The 15,487-nt window shown below is 39.3% G+C and overlaps 1 non-coding gene across 1 annotated transcript; it reads right to left on the bottom strand.

Moving 5' to 3' along the window:
- Positions 1 to 14,656: 14,656 nt before the first annotated feature.
- On the bottom strand, positions 14,657 to 14,787 carry LOC144454939 (small nucleolar RNA SNORA31). Its single transcript, XR_013483484.1, has one exon. It is a non-coding gene; the product is annotated as a small nucleolar RNA SNORA31 (small nucleolar RNA).
- Between the last annotated feature and the right edge of the window lie 700 nt (positions 14,788 to 15,487).

Below are 15,487 nucleotides of genomic sequence, written 5' to 3'. Positions count from 1 at the left end.
GCCACCAGGGGGAGCTGGGTAATAGGTAGACACCAAAGGTGGATGGAAAGGGCTCAGCAAGCCCTTGCACCAGCGGTGCTAGTCCTCTCTGAACACCCCATACACCCCACACTTGATATGCAAAGATTTTAAAAAAGCAAGGAGTTTATATTCTAACTGGGGCGATGACACATCCATGTACATAGACATATATTTAAAACACATGCCAAGTAAATACAAGGTAAACTTTGCAGGAAAGCACTAGCAGTTTGGGAGGAGTAGGAAGAACTTCTTGCAAAAGGAGTCACTTGAACTGATTCTTGAAGGAAACCAGGGATTCCAAGAGGCAGAAAGGAGGTAGAGGTGACTAGTATGGCGGGACCATGGAGGCAGATAAGGAGGCTGGAAAGATGGGATGGGGCTAGCTTGTGAAGAGCTTTAAATTCTAAACAGAGGGGGCAGCTAGGTGGCACAGTGGATAGAGCTCCAGCCTTGGAGTCAGGAGAACCTGAGTTCAAATCTAGCCTCAGACACTTGACACTTACTAGCTGTGTGACCCTGGGCAAGTCACTTAACCCTGATTGCCTCACCAAAAAAAGCGAATAAATAAATAAATAAATTCTAAACAGAAGAGGCTACATTTGATCCTAGAGTTAGTAAGGAATGACTAAAGTTTAATGAAGAGAGGGGAGATGCAGTTAGGCCTATGATTTAGGAAAATTACTTTGGAAGTAAGTGGGGGATGAACTAGAATGGGACAGCAGTGACACCAAATTGGAGGATATTACAATAGTTGAGGGAAGACGAGAGTAATGCATAGAACAGGGGAGGGGATAGGTCTATTAGTAAAGAGAAGGGTAGGGTTGCAAAAGATGTTGTGAAATCACAAGAGATGTTGCCAAGATAAAAATGATAAGATTGAATATGTAGAGTGAGAGTAAGGAGTCAAGGATGACACTGAGGTTATGACCCTAGGTAACTAGAAGGCTGGGAGTGTTTTCAACTAAAATAGGAGAGCTTGGAAGTGGGACAGGTTTTAGGGAAAAGATAATGAGTTAAGTTTTGGACATACTGAGTTTGAGACAGCTATGACATGTCTATTTTGAAATGTCTAATAGACAGATACTGAAAAGAAAGTGCATCAACATGAGCTGCTTTCTGGTTCACACCTTTTGGGTGATCTTAAATAAGTCAGGTAACTTCTCTGGGCCTCAATGATCTCATCTGCAAAATGAAGGGTTCGGGTTTTGGATTAGGTAATTCCTTCCCGCCCTACGATCCTACCACCCTAATTGTTGATCATCATATGCTTGTGCTGGGAACTTTTCAAAGGTCATCCCCTCCACCCCCTTGGCTCACAGCAGGAATTTTTCGAGTCATTCCAGGTAAGTGGAAGTGAACCCTACTTCCAAGCTTACATAGCTTTCTGAATCAAGCTGTTACCTGCAGAAGTCATCTAGGTGACCTGCAGGCTGGTTGAAATGGAAAACCATGCAAAAATACGGTGAATTCTTAAAAACCAGTTTGCCAACACAAATTTGAATTTACATTCTTAAAGCTAAAATGTAGCGTTCCTACCAGGAGAGCACTGTACCCAGCAACATCATCTTATGACCAACTTTGACAGACTTAGCTCTTCTCAGTAATGCAATGATCTAAGGCAATTCCAAAGGGCTTGTGATGGAAAATGCTATCTGCATCCAGAGAAAGAACTATGGAATCTGGATGCAAAACAATGCACACTATTTTCTCTCTTTTTTTTTCCTTTCTCATATTTTTTTCCCCTTTGGTTCTAATTCTTCTTTACGACATGACTAATGTGGAAATGTTTAATATGATTGCACATATTATATGGCTTATATCAGATTGCATGCTGTCTTGGGAAGGGGAAGGGAAAGCAGGGGGAGAGAATTTGCAACTCAAAATCTTATAAAAGTGAATGTTGAAAAATAATTTTTAAAACATTTTTAAATAGTGTTCCTAAAATTTTTCTGCAGTACTTGATTTTTGTCCAGGCAAATACAAAAGTTTTGCCCTTTTTTAATTCCAAAAGGAATAAGTAGAGGTCTTAAGTTATATAATCCCTGCAAGGTCTTCAACCTTGCTTCTCTAATGGTGACATTTCAGGCATCGCATCAGCCTATGAGAGAGATTTTGGAGCATGGGACAGATCTTCTGGGTATCCCCCGTGCAGGTTATCTGGTCTTCCTTCACATTCCTTGGACCCAAGAGCAGTTATCAGAATGACTGTAAGTTTTCTCTTCTCCAAAATACATAAAATCATAGATTTAGAACTGGCAGGGAACTGCAAGATATCTAGTCCAGCCTTCTTACATATAGATGAAGAACCAAAGAACAAAAAGGTCAAGTAACTTCTCCAAGGTCAGCTGCTGATCTTTCATCTAAGTCCTAACCAAGCCCTACCAACATTTCTCTGCTTCTAAGGGCAGCTGAGAACAAAAGTTTTCACAAAAGTTTGGCCACACCTCCTTTGACCCTTCTTTCCAACCCTTTTTTAAAGGCTTTTGTTCCTCCCCAAGAGCTTTCCACAAGCCTTGTTTTAAGGTATCTTCAACTGACTCAGAATTAAATTCTGCTTAAGTTCTGCCCGCTGCTGAGTGTGGTTGGAATATCACCTTCCAAGTGTCCCTTATAGATCACTTTAGATTTTGGGATGGGGATGTAATTAAAAGTTGACTCTTCAGAAACTTGTAGCTTGGCCAAGCAGCAGAAGCAGCCAAGGATCTGTGGGAATTTAAATGACAATTTAATGGCAGCCCTATTGGTTTCAGTCTCCTGCAGGGCACTCGGGAGCCCGTGCTATATTCAGATTAAAGTATAGGCTGTTATTAAATAAGCGAAGGATAAAATAATGGGATGGGGGAGGGATTTGAATCTTTTTCCTTATTATACTAACCTCCTGCCATAACTTGTTTTTCTTCATGAAAGGATAGCTAATTTCTGATTTTTTAAGAAGTTTTATATATATATATATATGGAAATGTTTTAAAGAAAACTGAGAAAGGAAAAGATTAATGTTGCAAGACGCTGCAGGAACATGTCGTGTGTAATAATGCTGAGATGGAGCGTGTGACAGCATTTGGGCTTTATGCCTAACAGTGTACCATGTCATTATGCAATAATACACACCCCACTGTGTCTTATTCCCTTCTACAACAATGCACAGCCTGCTGTGTTGGAGTGCTGAAGTCAATGAAGAATTGGAACACAAATGTAAGGTGCCTAGTGATGGAGAAGAGAAGCAGAAGGGAAGCCAGCAGCCTCTTGGAAGCAGGGAGTCCATTAGGCATCAAAGGACTTAGGGATAGAAGGGCCCTTAGAGCATCTGTCTGATCCCCCTTATGTTTAAAAGTGAGGAAACTGAAGACTGTAGAGGCTAGATGAGTCATCTAAGGTCACACCAGCAAAAGGTGGCAAAGTCAAGATTTGAACCTAGGTCCTCTGACTCCAAATCCGTATCACATTCTCCCATACCATGCTGCCTCCAGGTATGTGGTGAATTATGGATAAGCTCTTAATTGTTATTCACTGTTGCCATTTTTTCTGTAATCAAGTCTCTCAAATTCAGGTATTTTTTTTCTCCAGAGAACATTTTTGTATTTAATTTTTTCCAGTTACATGTAATAATTTTTAACATTCATTTTTTAAAAATTTAAATTCCAAATTTTCTCCCTCCCCTCCCCTTCCTTGAGATGGCAAGCAATCAAATTCAAGTTTTCTTCATCTGCAGCCCATGAACTTGTTTTTTTTTAATATTTTGATAATTTTATTCAAAGGAATTGCTTCCCTCATAGTTATAAAATATTGGCATAATATATATGATATGATATAATACAATATAATGTGATATGATATAGTATAATATGATATAATAGGGTAGGATATAATATAACTACATAATATAATATATGATACAACATGTTTAATGATATGTTATTTATATATTATGTATATGTAATACATAGTATATATAATATATAATATATGATAGATACATAATATATGATATATAATATAGAACATATGATATAATACAACAATACAACATAATATAATATATAATGCAACATGTTTAATGATATATTATTTATATATTATGTATAATAATCACACTTCTAAAAATATCATTCAGAGGATTCCATAGGCTTCACTAGACTGCCTAGGGGATCTGTGACATAAATAAAGTTAAGAATTCCTAATCTAGGGCAGCTAGGTGGCACAGTGGATAGAGCACCGGCCCTGGATTCAGGAAGACCTGAGTTCAAATCCAGCCTCAGACACATAACACTTACTAGATGTGTGATCCTGGACAAGTCACTTAATCCCATTGCCTAGCCAAAAAAAAAAAAAAGAAGGAAGAATTCCTAATCTAATTTATAGGGATAACTGGGAAATCAAGTTTTCAATAGGTGACTCATTGTCCAAAATATTTTCCCATAACCCAGGAAGCTCTGGAGAACATTCTCCTCAGACTGCTCACTTTTACCTATATACCATTAAACTGACATATTCTTACTCATCCATGCAATGGCAAGTGCAGATTTAGTCATATTCTCTGGAGTCATTTATTAGCCTTCCAGATATCTTCACATGTAAATTGACATCTTTAGTACAAAGTGGCCACTCAGCTAAATCTAGATGACAATAGCTCCCTCCTTTTCTCCAGGTTTCAAAGGGCATGTCCCAGCCAGACTCAACCAGTATATGTGGCAGCTCAAGGCTGGACCAGCAGTATCATATCTTCTATCATGCTTTCTTTCTACTCTGCTTTTCAGAACAATCTCCCTCTTCTTTCCTGCCCACCCTGCAAATGTTCCCATGCTGAAGTTGTTGGGTTTTATTGGGGAAGGTGTGATGGCCATTTAGAAGAAGAAAACAAGTAATTATACAGCACATACTAGTCACCAGGAACTTTGCTAAGCACTTTACAAATATTATTTCATTTGATCTTCATAGCAACACTGAAAATAGATGCTGTTATTACCCTGTTTTACAGTCGAGCTAACGGAAGCAAACAGAACTTAAATGATTTGATCAGGGCCTTACAGCTATTGCCTGGAGTGGAATTTGAACCCAGGTCTTCTACACTCCAGGTCTAGCACTCTATCCCCCTGCACCACCTAACTGCCTCTAAAGAGATATGTGCTTTCTGTGAAGTTACCTAGCCTCTGCATTCTCCTCCAATCAGGGAAAGCAGCTTCTTCAGTCTGGCAAAAGCACCAGAAGGAGAGAGTCAGGGATCCAAGAATCCATTGAAATGAAGTGAGCAGAAGAAGAAACAGGAGCTAGAACAGGCAGAACAACAAAGAAAGAGGAAAGGAAGGACATAATTGTATTCTAAACCTTTTGTAAAAATCAAATAAATACATGGAGGTAGAACAGAATCTGAACTATTATCTAATTGTGTGACCAATAGAACCTAGCTCCTTCCCTTTGGGAAGGCCTGAATTTCAGGTGTGGCTGTGGAATTATGAGATAGACCATTGAGCCTAAACATTTCATTTTACAGATGAAGAAACAGAGGCTCAGAGGGACCTTTGCTTTCATATCATCTCAATTTCCCCCTGTATTTCCCCCTACTCCCTCCCAGAGAACCATCCCTTATAACGAAGAATTTTTTCTTAAGAATAAGAGAAAATCAACAAAGACAATCAGTATATTGAAAAAACTTGACAATATATGCAATGTTCCACACCCATGGACCTTTCCATCTCCACAAAAGGAGTGAAGGGAGGTGTTTTCTCAAATCTGACTCTCTGACTAATCATCGGATGGTAGAAAGGAAAAATATAAATTCCCTAGATTCCAGAAAAACTAATTCAAAAACCAGAAACACTGTTGTTGAATTGGGCAGTTTGCACACAGAAAGCTCAGCCCTGTGAGTGTCTCTCTCCAGCCTCTTCACTGTTTTAATTTCAGACCAACTACTCTTAAGGAACCATATTGTCTCTTCCCAACCATTTCATCATGGTGGATGCTCTCAGCGCCCTTCCCCTATCCACTCTAGACCTGTGGTCAGATGATCCCCCACTTCAAACCAGCAGGATGGTGAATATCCTGGCCTCCATGATTGTTCTTGGCTGTTCTTGGCTAAATCACCTCTATATTTCCACCTCAAGGACCTGAAAGAGGTAACTTTCTCTTTCCCAAATGTTCATTGTTGAAAAAAAGTTTTCTTTTGACCTTTTGAGTAGATCTAGAATCAGATAAGTTCCAAAGAAATGAGGATAGGAAACTATAAATCACAAATCATTTTCAGAAACTTACTGGATTTACAAAGTGAGACCATGTTAACATGTTCAAGTGACAAGGACAGGAGCAGCAGGACAAAAAAATGATCCTTTTTTATTCCCATCTAATTTTCCTCTTCAGGTCAAAGTTTCTCTAGTGACCTAATTTCTTTTTTATAATATTTACTATAACATTCCCTTGAGATGCCATCAAATTCCTCTATCTGCTGCAGAATATGAAGTCATTTTGATATTGTAGATATGGAGGACATATGAAGGAAGGAAGACACTATCTGCATCCAGAGAAAGAACTGATAACTAGAAATTTGTATAGAATGGTTTTACACATACATAGACACACACACACGTACATGTTTGTGTCTAATGGTAAGCATCACTAGGATGGAGGGAGGGAAGAAAAAAGGAAAAAAGTTTCACAATAACTTTATTATATATTTAAAAGGAATAGCAAGTTGTACATAATAGATTTTGCAATTTCATCTCTTTTTCTATTCTATGTTATGGAAATGCTTGTTTTGTTTCTTAAGTTCTGACTAAAATAAATAAAAATGTTTTTTAAAAAAACATCAGTTGGTTAAGATATATGGATTTAAGAAATAAAAGACATACGTGTATATAAAATGCATGTGTATGTATATATAGAAACACATTACATGTATGCACACATGTATATGTGTATACTCACATATACATACACATGTATGTATAAAAGATGTATGGGATGTATGGATTGAAGAAACTGTGTAATATGTTAGGGCATACCAAGGCAATGCCAGAACATTCAACTCTATGCCCTCATATAGGTTGGAGGGCTGAAGTGCTGAGCTGCCTGCCTGCTAAGACTTAGGCGTTCAGTAATTTCCGTATCAAGGCAGTATATGAGCCTTCTGCAATCCTTTCCTTCCTTGGGATTAGGAATGGGCATTACCACTAGCAAGACCCTTTAACATTTAGACTCCATTAATGAGTGGCCATGGAGAGACATAAGGATATAAGTAGGATGCAGCATTTTCCAAAGATGACCTAGATGCAAGAACTGACATAAGAAAGGATATTGTCGGGGCAGCTAGGTGGCACAGTGGATAGAGTACCAGCCCTGACATCAGGAGGACCTGAGTTCAAATGTGGCCTCAGACCAAACACTTGACACTTACTAGTTGTGTGACCCTGGGCAAGTCACTTAACCCCAACTGCCTTAAAAAAAAAAAGACTATCATCAAAGAAATTTAGGATAAAAAAAAAGGAAGTGAGATGGTCATGGGGCAAAAATCAAGGAAGATCTGACTGAAAGCGTGAGTGCTACTCTGCTATCCATAAGATGGGGAAAAAAACCTAGGCTGGAGCAGGGTTTCTTATATCATGGACCCCTTTGGCAATAGGACTGGTGAAGCCTATGGGCCTCTTCTCAGAATACGTTTTTAAATTTTTTAAATTTATTTTGCTAAATATTACCCAATCGCATGTAAAAAAAATTAACATTCATCTTCACAAATTTTGAATTCTAGATTCTCTCCCTCCTGCCCCTCCCCCACCCCTTGAAAAAACAAGCAATATAGAAGAAGGTTTTTAAATGTATAAAATACATAGGATTACAAAGGAAGACAATTTTTCCCATGAGTGTTCACAGACTCTCTGAAATCTAAGGAGCCTAGGTCAATAATCTGCGACCCGAGGAAAGTCTCTAGAGTACGTTGGGTCTTGCAGAGGGTCTGCGAGAGAATCCTATGAAAACCATTTTTCTTGGTTCTCTTTGAGAACAAAGGACGCAGGAGACTATGGATAAGAATGATACAGGATAGGCTGGTTGTTGGTTGGCTGGTTGGCTGTTGTCCTTCATTCTCAAAGAGGACCAGAACAGCAGCGTGTCCAGCTGTAGCTGATTGGACAAATAGGAGCTCAAAGAGCTCTATCCCAAGTCAGGCACAAATAGTCCATGTGAACGTTTGGGGTGGCTTTGTGCATCTCACATTTCTTTTGAGCTGCTGCAACTCTGCTTTGCTCATTAAGCACAGCTCTTCTTTGATGAGGGTATGCCATGCTGGGTGGTCCTCTGCCAGTGTCTCCCAGGCCACACAATCAGTTCCAGAGTTCTTCAGACAGAGTGGGTGACATCTTTTGATTCATGCATAAATTGGATTTAAGAGAGGTAGAGTTGCATGAACTCGACCTTACTCTCTCTTTCAGAGTCTTCACAGTCTGTGACAGAACAGAGTCAAGATGACTGGTGATGGCTTGGGATGCAGTGCCTGACCTTGGCATCTTCCATGCCTGACCAAGATCTAAGCACTCCACAGTGCCTACTTCAACATCCTTCATGGCCACTGGCACAAATTGTTCTCATCCACCCATTCCACCAGGAAGTCTTCCCATGCTTGGAGTAGACACCTAACTCACCAAAGGGTTTGCGATCCCTCAGTTACCCTCAACCTGGTTTAGCCTGTCTACCAGAACAGTGTACTGGGGTGTGACCACCGTGCATCCTACAGCTTCTTGGAGCCACAGAATCAGATAGAAAGCAAAGGTGGGGGGCAGCTAGGTGGCGCAGTGGATAGAGCACCGGCCCTGAAGTCAGGAGGACCTGAGTTCAAATCCAGCCTCAGACCAAACACTTGACATGTACAAGCTGTGTGACCCTGGGCAAGTCACTTAATCCCAATTGCCTAAAAGCAAAAAAAAAAAAGAAAGAAAGAAAGCAAAGGTGGAAAGTAGCCCTGAAAAGGGCTCAGCAGCCCTCACCTCAGAGGTACCAGTACCCACTGAGCACATCCTACACCCCATTACACAGGATAAGAAGGCACAAATGGGTTGCAATCTGACTGATGGAGCACATGTTCACATTGATGCGCTGACATGCACTGAAATATAAAGCAAAGGTTTTTGACATGTTTGTAGCTGAGGTTCCAGGATAGCGATGGCACAAGCTCACATAGTGCTAATTTAAAGGTTTGGAGGGGTTTTTATGTGCTTTCCTCACAACACCCCTGAGGCACATAATACCCTGTTTAACAGAAAACACCAACACGGGAAGTGCAAGATCATCCAGTTGGTAATTAGCAGTCAGGACTTGAATCCAATGCTCTTTCCACTATGCTAAACTAAAGTGGAAATACCACGCCTCCAACTTAAACCTACCCATATTATTAACTCCTCTCTGCTCCATACAGATAGCATTTCTCTAGGCTTTAACAGCTAAAACTTTGAAAGGAAGGAGGCAAAACAAGAGGAAAGGAAGAAAAAAGAAGATTGGGGTGAACAGGAGAAAGCAGAATATCCACAAATAGATCTCTTCTCTCCTACTCCCACCAAAGGCAAGTTTCCTGGATCCCTAATAGACTGCAGTCATGCCAGGTGCCAGCTTGCAACCTGAAGCCATACTCCTTGCGAATACAGTGAGAGTCTTTTGTTGTGTTAGTGATGGCACCCATCACCATTGGTCTACGCTGTGTGTTCAAGATATCTCTTGGGTGTCATCTAGCACCCGCCTTTTGGGGAACAAAATGTGGCACATGAATGTGATGAAATAAATAGCATGCAATGAATACAGAGAAGTATAGAAAGACTTGAATGGATGCCGAGAAAGCATTGTACACAATGATTGCAACAAGAATAGGAAGAACCTCCATAAAACCATCGAAAATGAATGTTGCAAAATTTGCATTGCAACAAAAAACATTGCAACAACGAAAAACATTACAAACTTGGCCCCTAAGAAGAGATTTGAGAAAACACCTTCCTTCACTCCTCTAACTGAGGTTGAAGGGTCTGTGGGTGTGGAACATTGTATGTATTGTCAAATTTTTCCACTGTACTGAATATCTTTGTTGATTATTCTTCTCTTCCACTTTTTCTTAAGAAAAAAATTCTTTGTTATAAGGAATGTTCTCTGGGAGGGGGCAGGGGGAAATTGAGATGATATGAAAGCAAAAGATGTCAATAAAATTTATTTTTTTTGAAAAAGTGATCTAGTAAAGCAGACACCTTAACCCATGATTTGTAATCATGGGGCAAATTTGATAAGATTTCCTAAGCTCTTTCCTGTCTTTCCCTTTTATGCCCATCACTTTTCAGACTATGTCCCTGTATCCTAACATTTCTCAAACTGTCTTCCACAGAACCTTGGAATTCTACACAATCTGAATGGGAATTCCATAAGAAAATTTCAGATAGCAAATTTTTTACTTCTAAAATAATCAATATAAAATTATGCATCTATCCAAAAAACTTAATATGTGTGGCAAATCTTTCATGATGAAAGTGGGTTTAATAAGCTCTATTTTCCTCTAAAAACTTCCCTGACCACACTTAATATCTCAGGAACATTCCATACTCTCAAATTAACATTTACAGGTTCTGCTAATATAGTTCAAGCCCATAAGGGCTCTTTACACAAATTAGTTTGGGAAATACTGCTGTACCTCGCTCCCAGATCCAATCCCCACCCTGCTCCAGAGAAGAGCTAGAGAACATAAAAATCTTCATATAGTGTAGTGGGAATAATAATAATTGGACAAAGTGCTTTAATATTAGCAAAGCACTATATGTATGTGTGTGTGTATGTGTGTGCATACACATATATGCATATATATATGTGAAATCTCATTGGATCCTCACAACAATTCTATGACATAGGTACTATTATTATCCCCATTTTATAGAAGAAACTGAGGCTGAAAGGCTATTATTTACCTAGGATTACCTAGCAAATGTCTGTGGCAGAATTAGAACTCAGGTGTCTCTTCTCTCTCTCTCTCTCTCTCTCTCTCTCTCTCTCTCTCTCTCTCTCTCTCTCTCTCTTTGGCAGTTGGAGTTAGGTGACTTGCCCAGAGTCACACAGCTAGTAAGTGTCAAGTGTTTTGGTCTGAGGCTGGATTTGAACTCAGGTCCTCCTGACTTCAGGACGGGTGCTCTATTGGAACTCAGGTCTTCCTTTGTTGTTGTTGTTGTTGTTGTTGTTGTTTTTAATAGATTTTTGTATATCTCTGATTTTTACATTGTTTAGACTTGCCATGTATCCCTTCTCCCCTCCACTAGAGGAATCTTTCCTTATTGACAGAGAGCCTGGGGGACAGCTAGGTGGTGCAGTAAATAGCACACCAGCCCTGGAGTCAGGAAGACCTGAGTTCAAATTTGGCCTCAGACACTTGGTACTTACTAGCTGTGTGACCCTGGGCAAGTCACTTAACCCCAATTGCGTACCCCAAAATGAAGAGTCTTCCTGGTTCTGTGGCCCCTTTTTTTCTGATCACTACTTTATGTTGCTTTTTGTAAGAAAAAAAAAAGGTGGTCACCCTTTAGTCCTTTTTTTCTTTTTAAGAAAAAAAAAGTGATGTGCCAAAGATTATAACTAACACTTTCAGAACTAGCATTTTATATATTCTCATTTGATCCTCACAAAACCCCTGATGCACTAATCATCCCCTTTCCTGAAGAAACAGAGGCTGAGAATGGTTGAGTACCTTGCCCATAGTCACAAAAAGTATGAAAGATAGGATTTGAACCCAGGTCTTCATGACTCCAAATCTAACCCTGCCTTGCTGCTTCTCAGTAATATCATTCTGACACTGGTAAATAGCCTGAGGAAAATTTAGAGATTACTATATTTAGAATTTTTAGAAACCCTAGATTAAAAAAACTGTTTAAATTTAAATACCAGGAATCCTATCCATAGCATTAGCATGTAGCTTCACATCAGCTAATTTGGTTTATTATTTTTTAATCAGACCTGGGGTTTCTTTCATCAGTACAGGACAATCCTGGTGAAGGGTTGCTTCAGTATGTGCTCATCAACTTATGATTTTAGAGTTGCCTGGGGGGCCCAGTATGTGTTAGAAGTTGGACTTAAGCCCAAGTGGTTTTGACTCTGAGACCAGCCCTAGTTGGAATTCCTGCCGTGTTCTATTAATGTTGTATGGCTAAGTATGATTGAATTCAACCAACATTCATTAAGCAACTACTGCGTAGGAGCAAGGCATTGCAATTGGCACTGAGAGGGTGCGGAAATAAAAATGAAAGAAACCCTCTTCTCTAAGACCTTATTCTAACGATGGAGGGAAAGGGGTGAGAGTGTGGATGTCACCATTATAGTACAAAGAAATTGGAGATAGCACCAAAAATTTAGAGTTGGGGGCGGTGGAGGAGGGTGATCAAGGGTTCCAGGTATGTATCTGAGTTGAGCCTTGAAGCCAAAGTTTCTGCGAGGAAGTGCCTGGGGACAGCTTGCACACATGCACAGAGCCAGAAAGACAGGGAATTCCCAATTCAAGGTATGGCTAGTAGTTATCTAGCAAGAAAATAGAATGCTTGGAGGAAATAGGAAAGGTAAGGTGGCATCACACTACATAGGGTCTTAAATACTAGGCCAAGTTTGCACTTTGTCCTGGACAGAATGGGAATTCATTTAAACATTTTTTTTTAGTAGGGAACCTTAGGAAGATTCTGAAAGCTGGATGGAGATAAAGGAACTATTACAAAAAGGAAGACTAATTCCCATGTTCATAAATTAGTTTATAGATGATTCAGCCAATGTCTTTTCCTGGAACTATTGCTGGTTATTAAATTTTTATTAAAAAAATGACATACATTTTATAAAAGCCAGTATGGAAAGAAAATTTACAAGCAATTGGACTGCATACGTGTCAATTCTTTTAGTTTTGCAGAATTTCTCCCCCTCCTCCCCCTTTTTTATTATTAAAAGAGATGGTGGGGAAGGCTTATTTTGGGAAATGAAGGAGACCAAAAAAATACTAATTTTTAAAGGGTTAGAGTAAGAATTTTAGATGAGTCAAGGTTATCAACAATATGAAAACATACAATAAGCACTTTATTAAAAATCCTGTTTCATTGAATACTGTATCAGTGGTTTGTCTTGTGTGGGTTTTAACTGTTAAGTAACATTGGGAGTAATTTTCTCTGCTTTTAAGTTCCGTGCACCAGGAAGGGATTGGAATTACACTTCTGACTTCATCTCCTCCCTGTCCTACTCTGAGTACCAACAGTGAGTGGTTCCCATCAAGGACAACCCAACCTGGTCACACAGCCCCTACTTGGACTAACAGAAACAAGGCCACTCCAGACACCTAAGTTGGACCCGGACACTTTGACCAAGGGGCAAGGCACTAAATGTCTGTGCCACCTTCCTCATCTGTAAAAGGATATTTTATCTACAAGGTTATGCTAAAGGTTAAAGCAGGTAACTTATCAAAAGCACCATGAATGCCAACTACTTTTTACCCACTAGATACAAGCTTCTTTGTGCCACAAATACTCATTTCTTCTTCCTATGCCCAGCCTCATACACCTATAGGATCAAGGGATTGCACTTCATGTTCTTTGAATTAGGCGTAATTATGTGCTAGATTTTTCTATAGATGAAACCATCTTGACACTCCAAGATAACTTTAAAGTACAATTGAGGAAAACAGGCACAGATTCAAGGGACTCGTCCAAAATGTGTGACAGATGAAAGCCTGGAACCCAATGGTTCCCTAAGGCAGTGCTCTTTACAATCCACCATTATACTTCCATTTGTAAGATACAAGTAATATCCTTTTACCCAGACAATCCCCACGTTTAAGGTGATTTTACATCTTGTATTTTTCTAATCACAAAATTGTCTATTAATGGCATTTATGTCACACATCTGGCCAATACTTTCTCTTTGTACTCTGATTATTATTCAGCCCTCCCAAATATCAGTCAAGATTGCTGGTAGCTGAACCATTTTTCCCTCATTCTTTTGTCCTTCCTTGTACACCCTCCAATGATTGGCTGCAACTGACATAAGCTGACAAAACTGGCCCAAGGCAGCTTTAATAACTTATAAAATGAAGGGGGAAACTTACAGATTATAATATGTATTCTATATATAAATCAAGTCAATCATTATGGACTAGGTAATCCTTCCATGCCATCACAGCTTTAGTCGCTCCCCAAACAAGATAACAAGTAACATTAAGGAATAAAGACAGACCATAATGTCAGACATAAAAACTCAGCTTTATTTATAATATTCAACACTGGAGCTTTTTTTTTCAAATCAATCTGGGACTTCCAGATACCACTGATCACTGTCATTAGGTAGGAGACTTATAACTGCAAGCTAACACTGCTAGACTTTGAAATCAATTTAGACCTCGGTCATACTTCTGGCCCTAATCTTCATCAAAATGGTCACATCCTGCACCAATTCCTATTTCAGAATCTGAGCTATATATTTAAAGTTCTAAATCACCCATCCCAAACTAAATTTATAGAACTTGTCTAAGTCAAAAGGTCTAGCAAACTGGCAGGGCTGGGATATACTTTGCTTGTCATACTTCCATTCCAAAATGCCTACCAAAAATAAAAATTTTAAAAGGACTCTCAAATATTCACGTGAAGATGAGGCAATGGCCCAGTCTGCCACTTCTTGTATTCCTCTATTCAATCTAGACTGCCACAATCAGGCAGAGAGAAAGCGAGAGGAAATTTTTTCTTGCATCTTAGTGGAAACCTTAAAAGCAGACATAACTGCTCCAGGTCTGTCAAAGAGATGCATAAATGATCTATTCATCCATGACATCCACAGAACAGACATCCATGCCCTTCTAGCTTTTTTTTTCTTTTTTCCCAAACAGGTTAACTGAACCCCTGTGATAGCTAGTCATGGCTTGTCAATCTTCCTTCCCCTCCTCCATTTATCTAAAAGAAAAAAAGATAATTTTTTAATCTTGAGATCTCCCAATTGCTTTCTCTACCTTAGGTCTCTCTCCCCTATGTCTTAAGGATTACCATGCATAAAGAAATACCCCTCTTCCACTTTTTACTATTAAAAAGTCTATTTTAACAATCTACTCACAGGTAGTGATCTTGCCCATACCCCCCCTTTCATTCAACCTATTTTCCATAAATTAAGCCACCCCTCATTAAAAGTTCATTTTAAAAAGAAATTAAGTATAAAATACGTATATTCAATATTTACAATCCCTCACCAGCTGCCCTTTACATGATCTGCATCCTTTTCTACAATCCCCTAAATCTCAGGAGTCTGATCTCCCTGCTAACTCAAAGTAAACAACCTGGATTTCGAGCTGGTTGATAAATAAGCTCAGTCAATACTCAGCTTCCAACAGTTTTTAACAGTTTCATTTTATTCAGTTTGGATGTAATCTCTTCCAGAGTTAACTCTACTTCAGCTTGTAGATGAAACGAAAATGTAGAAAGGTCTACTTCGTATTGTTGGCACATCTGTGGGCATC

The sequence above is a fragment of the Phascolarctos cinereus genome, unplaced genomic scaffold, assembly GCF_003287225.1.
Source record: "Phascolarctos cinereus isolate Bilbo 61053 unplaced genomic scaffold, phaCin_HiC Scaffold_7;HRSCAF=346, whole genome shotgun sequence".
Lineage (NCBI taxonomy): Eukaryota > Metazoa > Chordata > Mammalia > Diprotodontia > Phascolarctidae > Phascolarctos > Phascolarctos cinereus.
The sequence above is the reverse complement of the archived record's forward strand: the minus strand, read 5'-3'. Positions and strand labels throughout refer to the sequence as shown.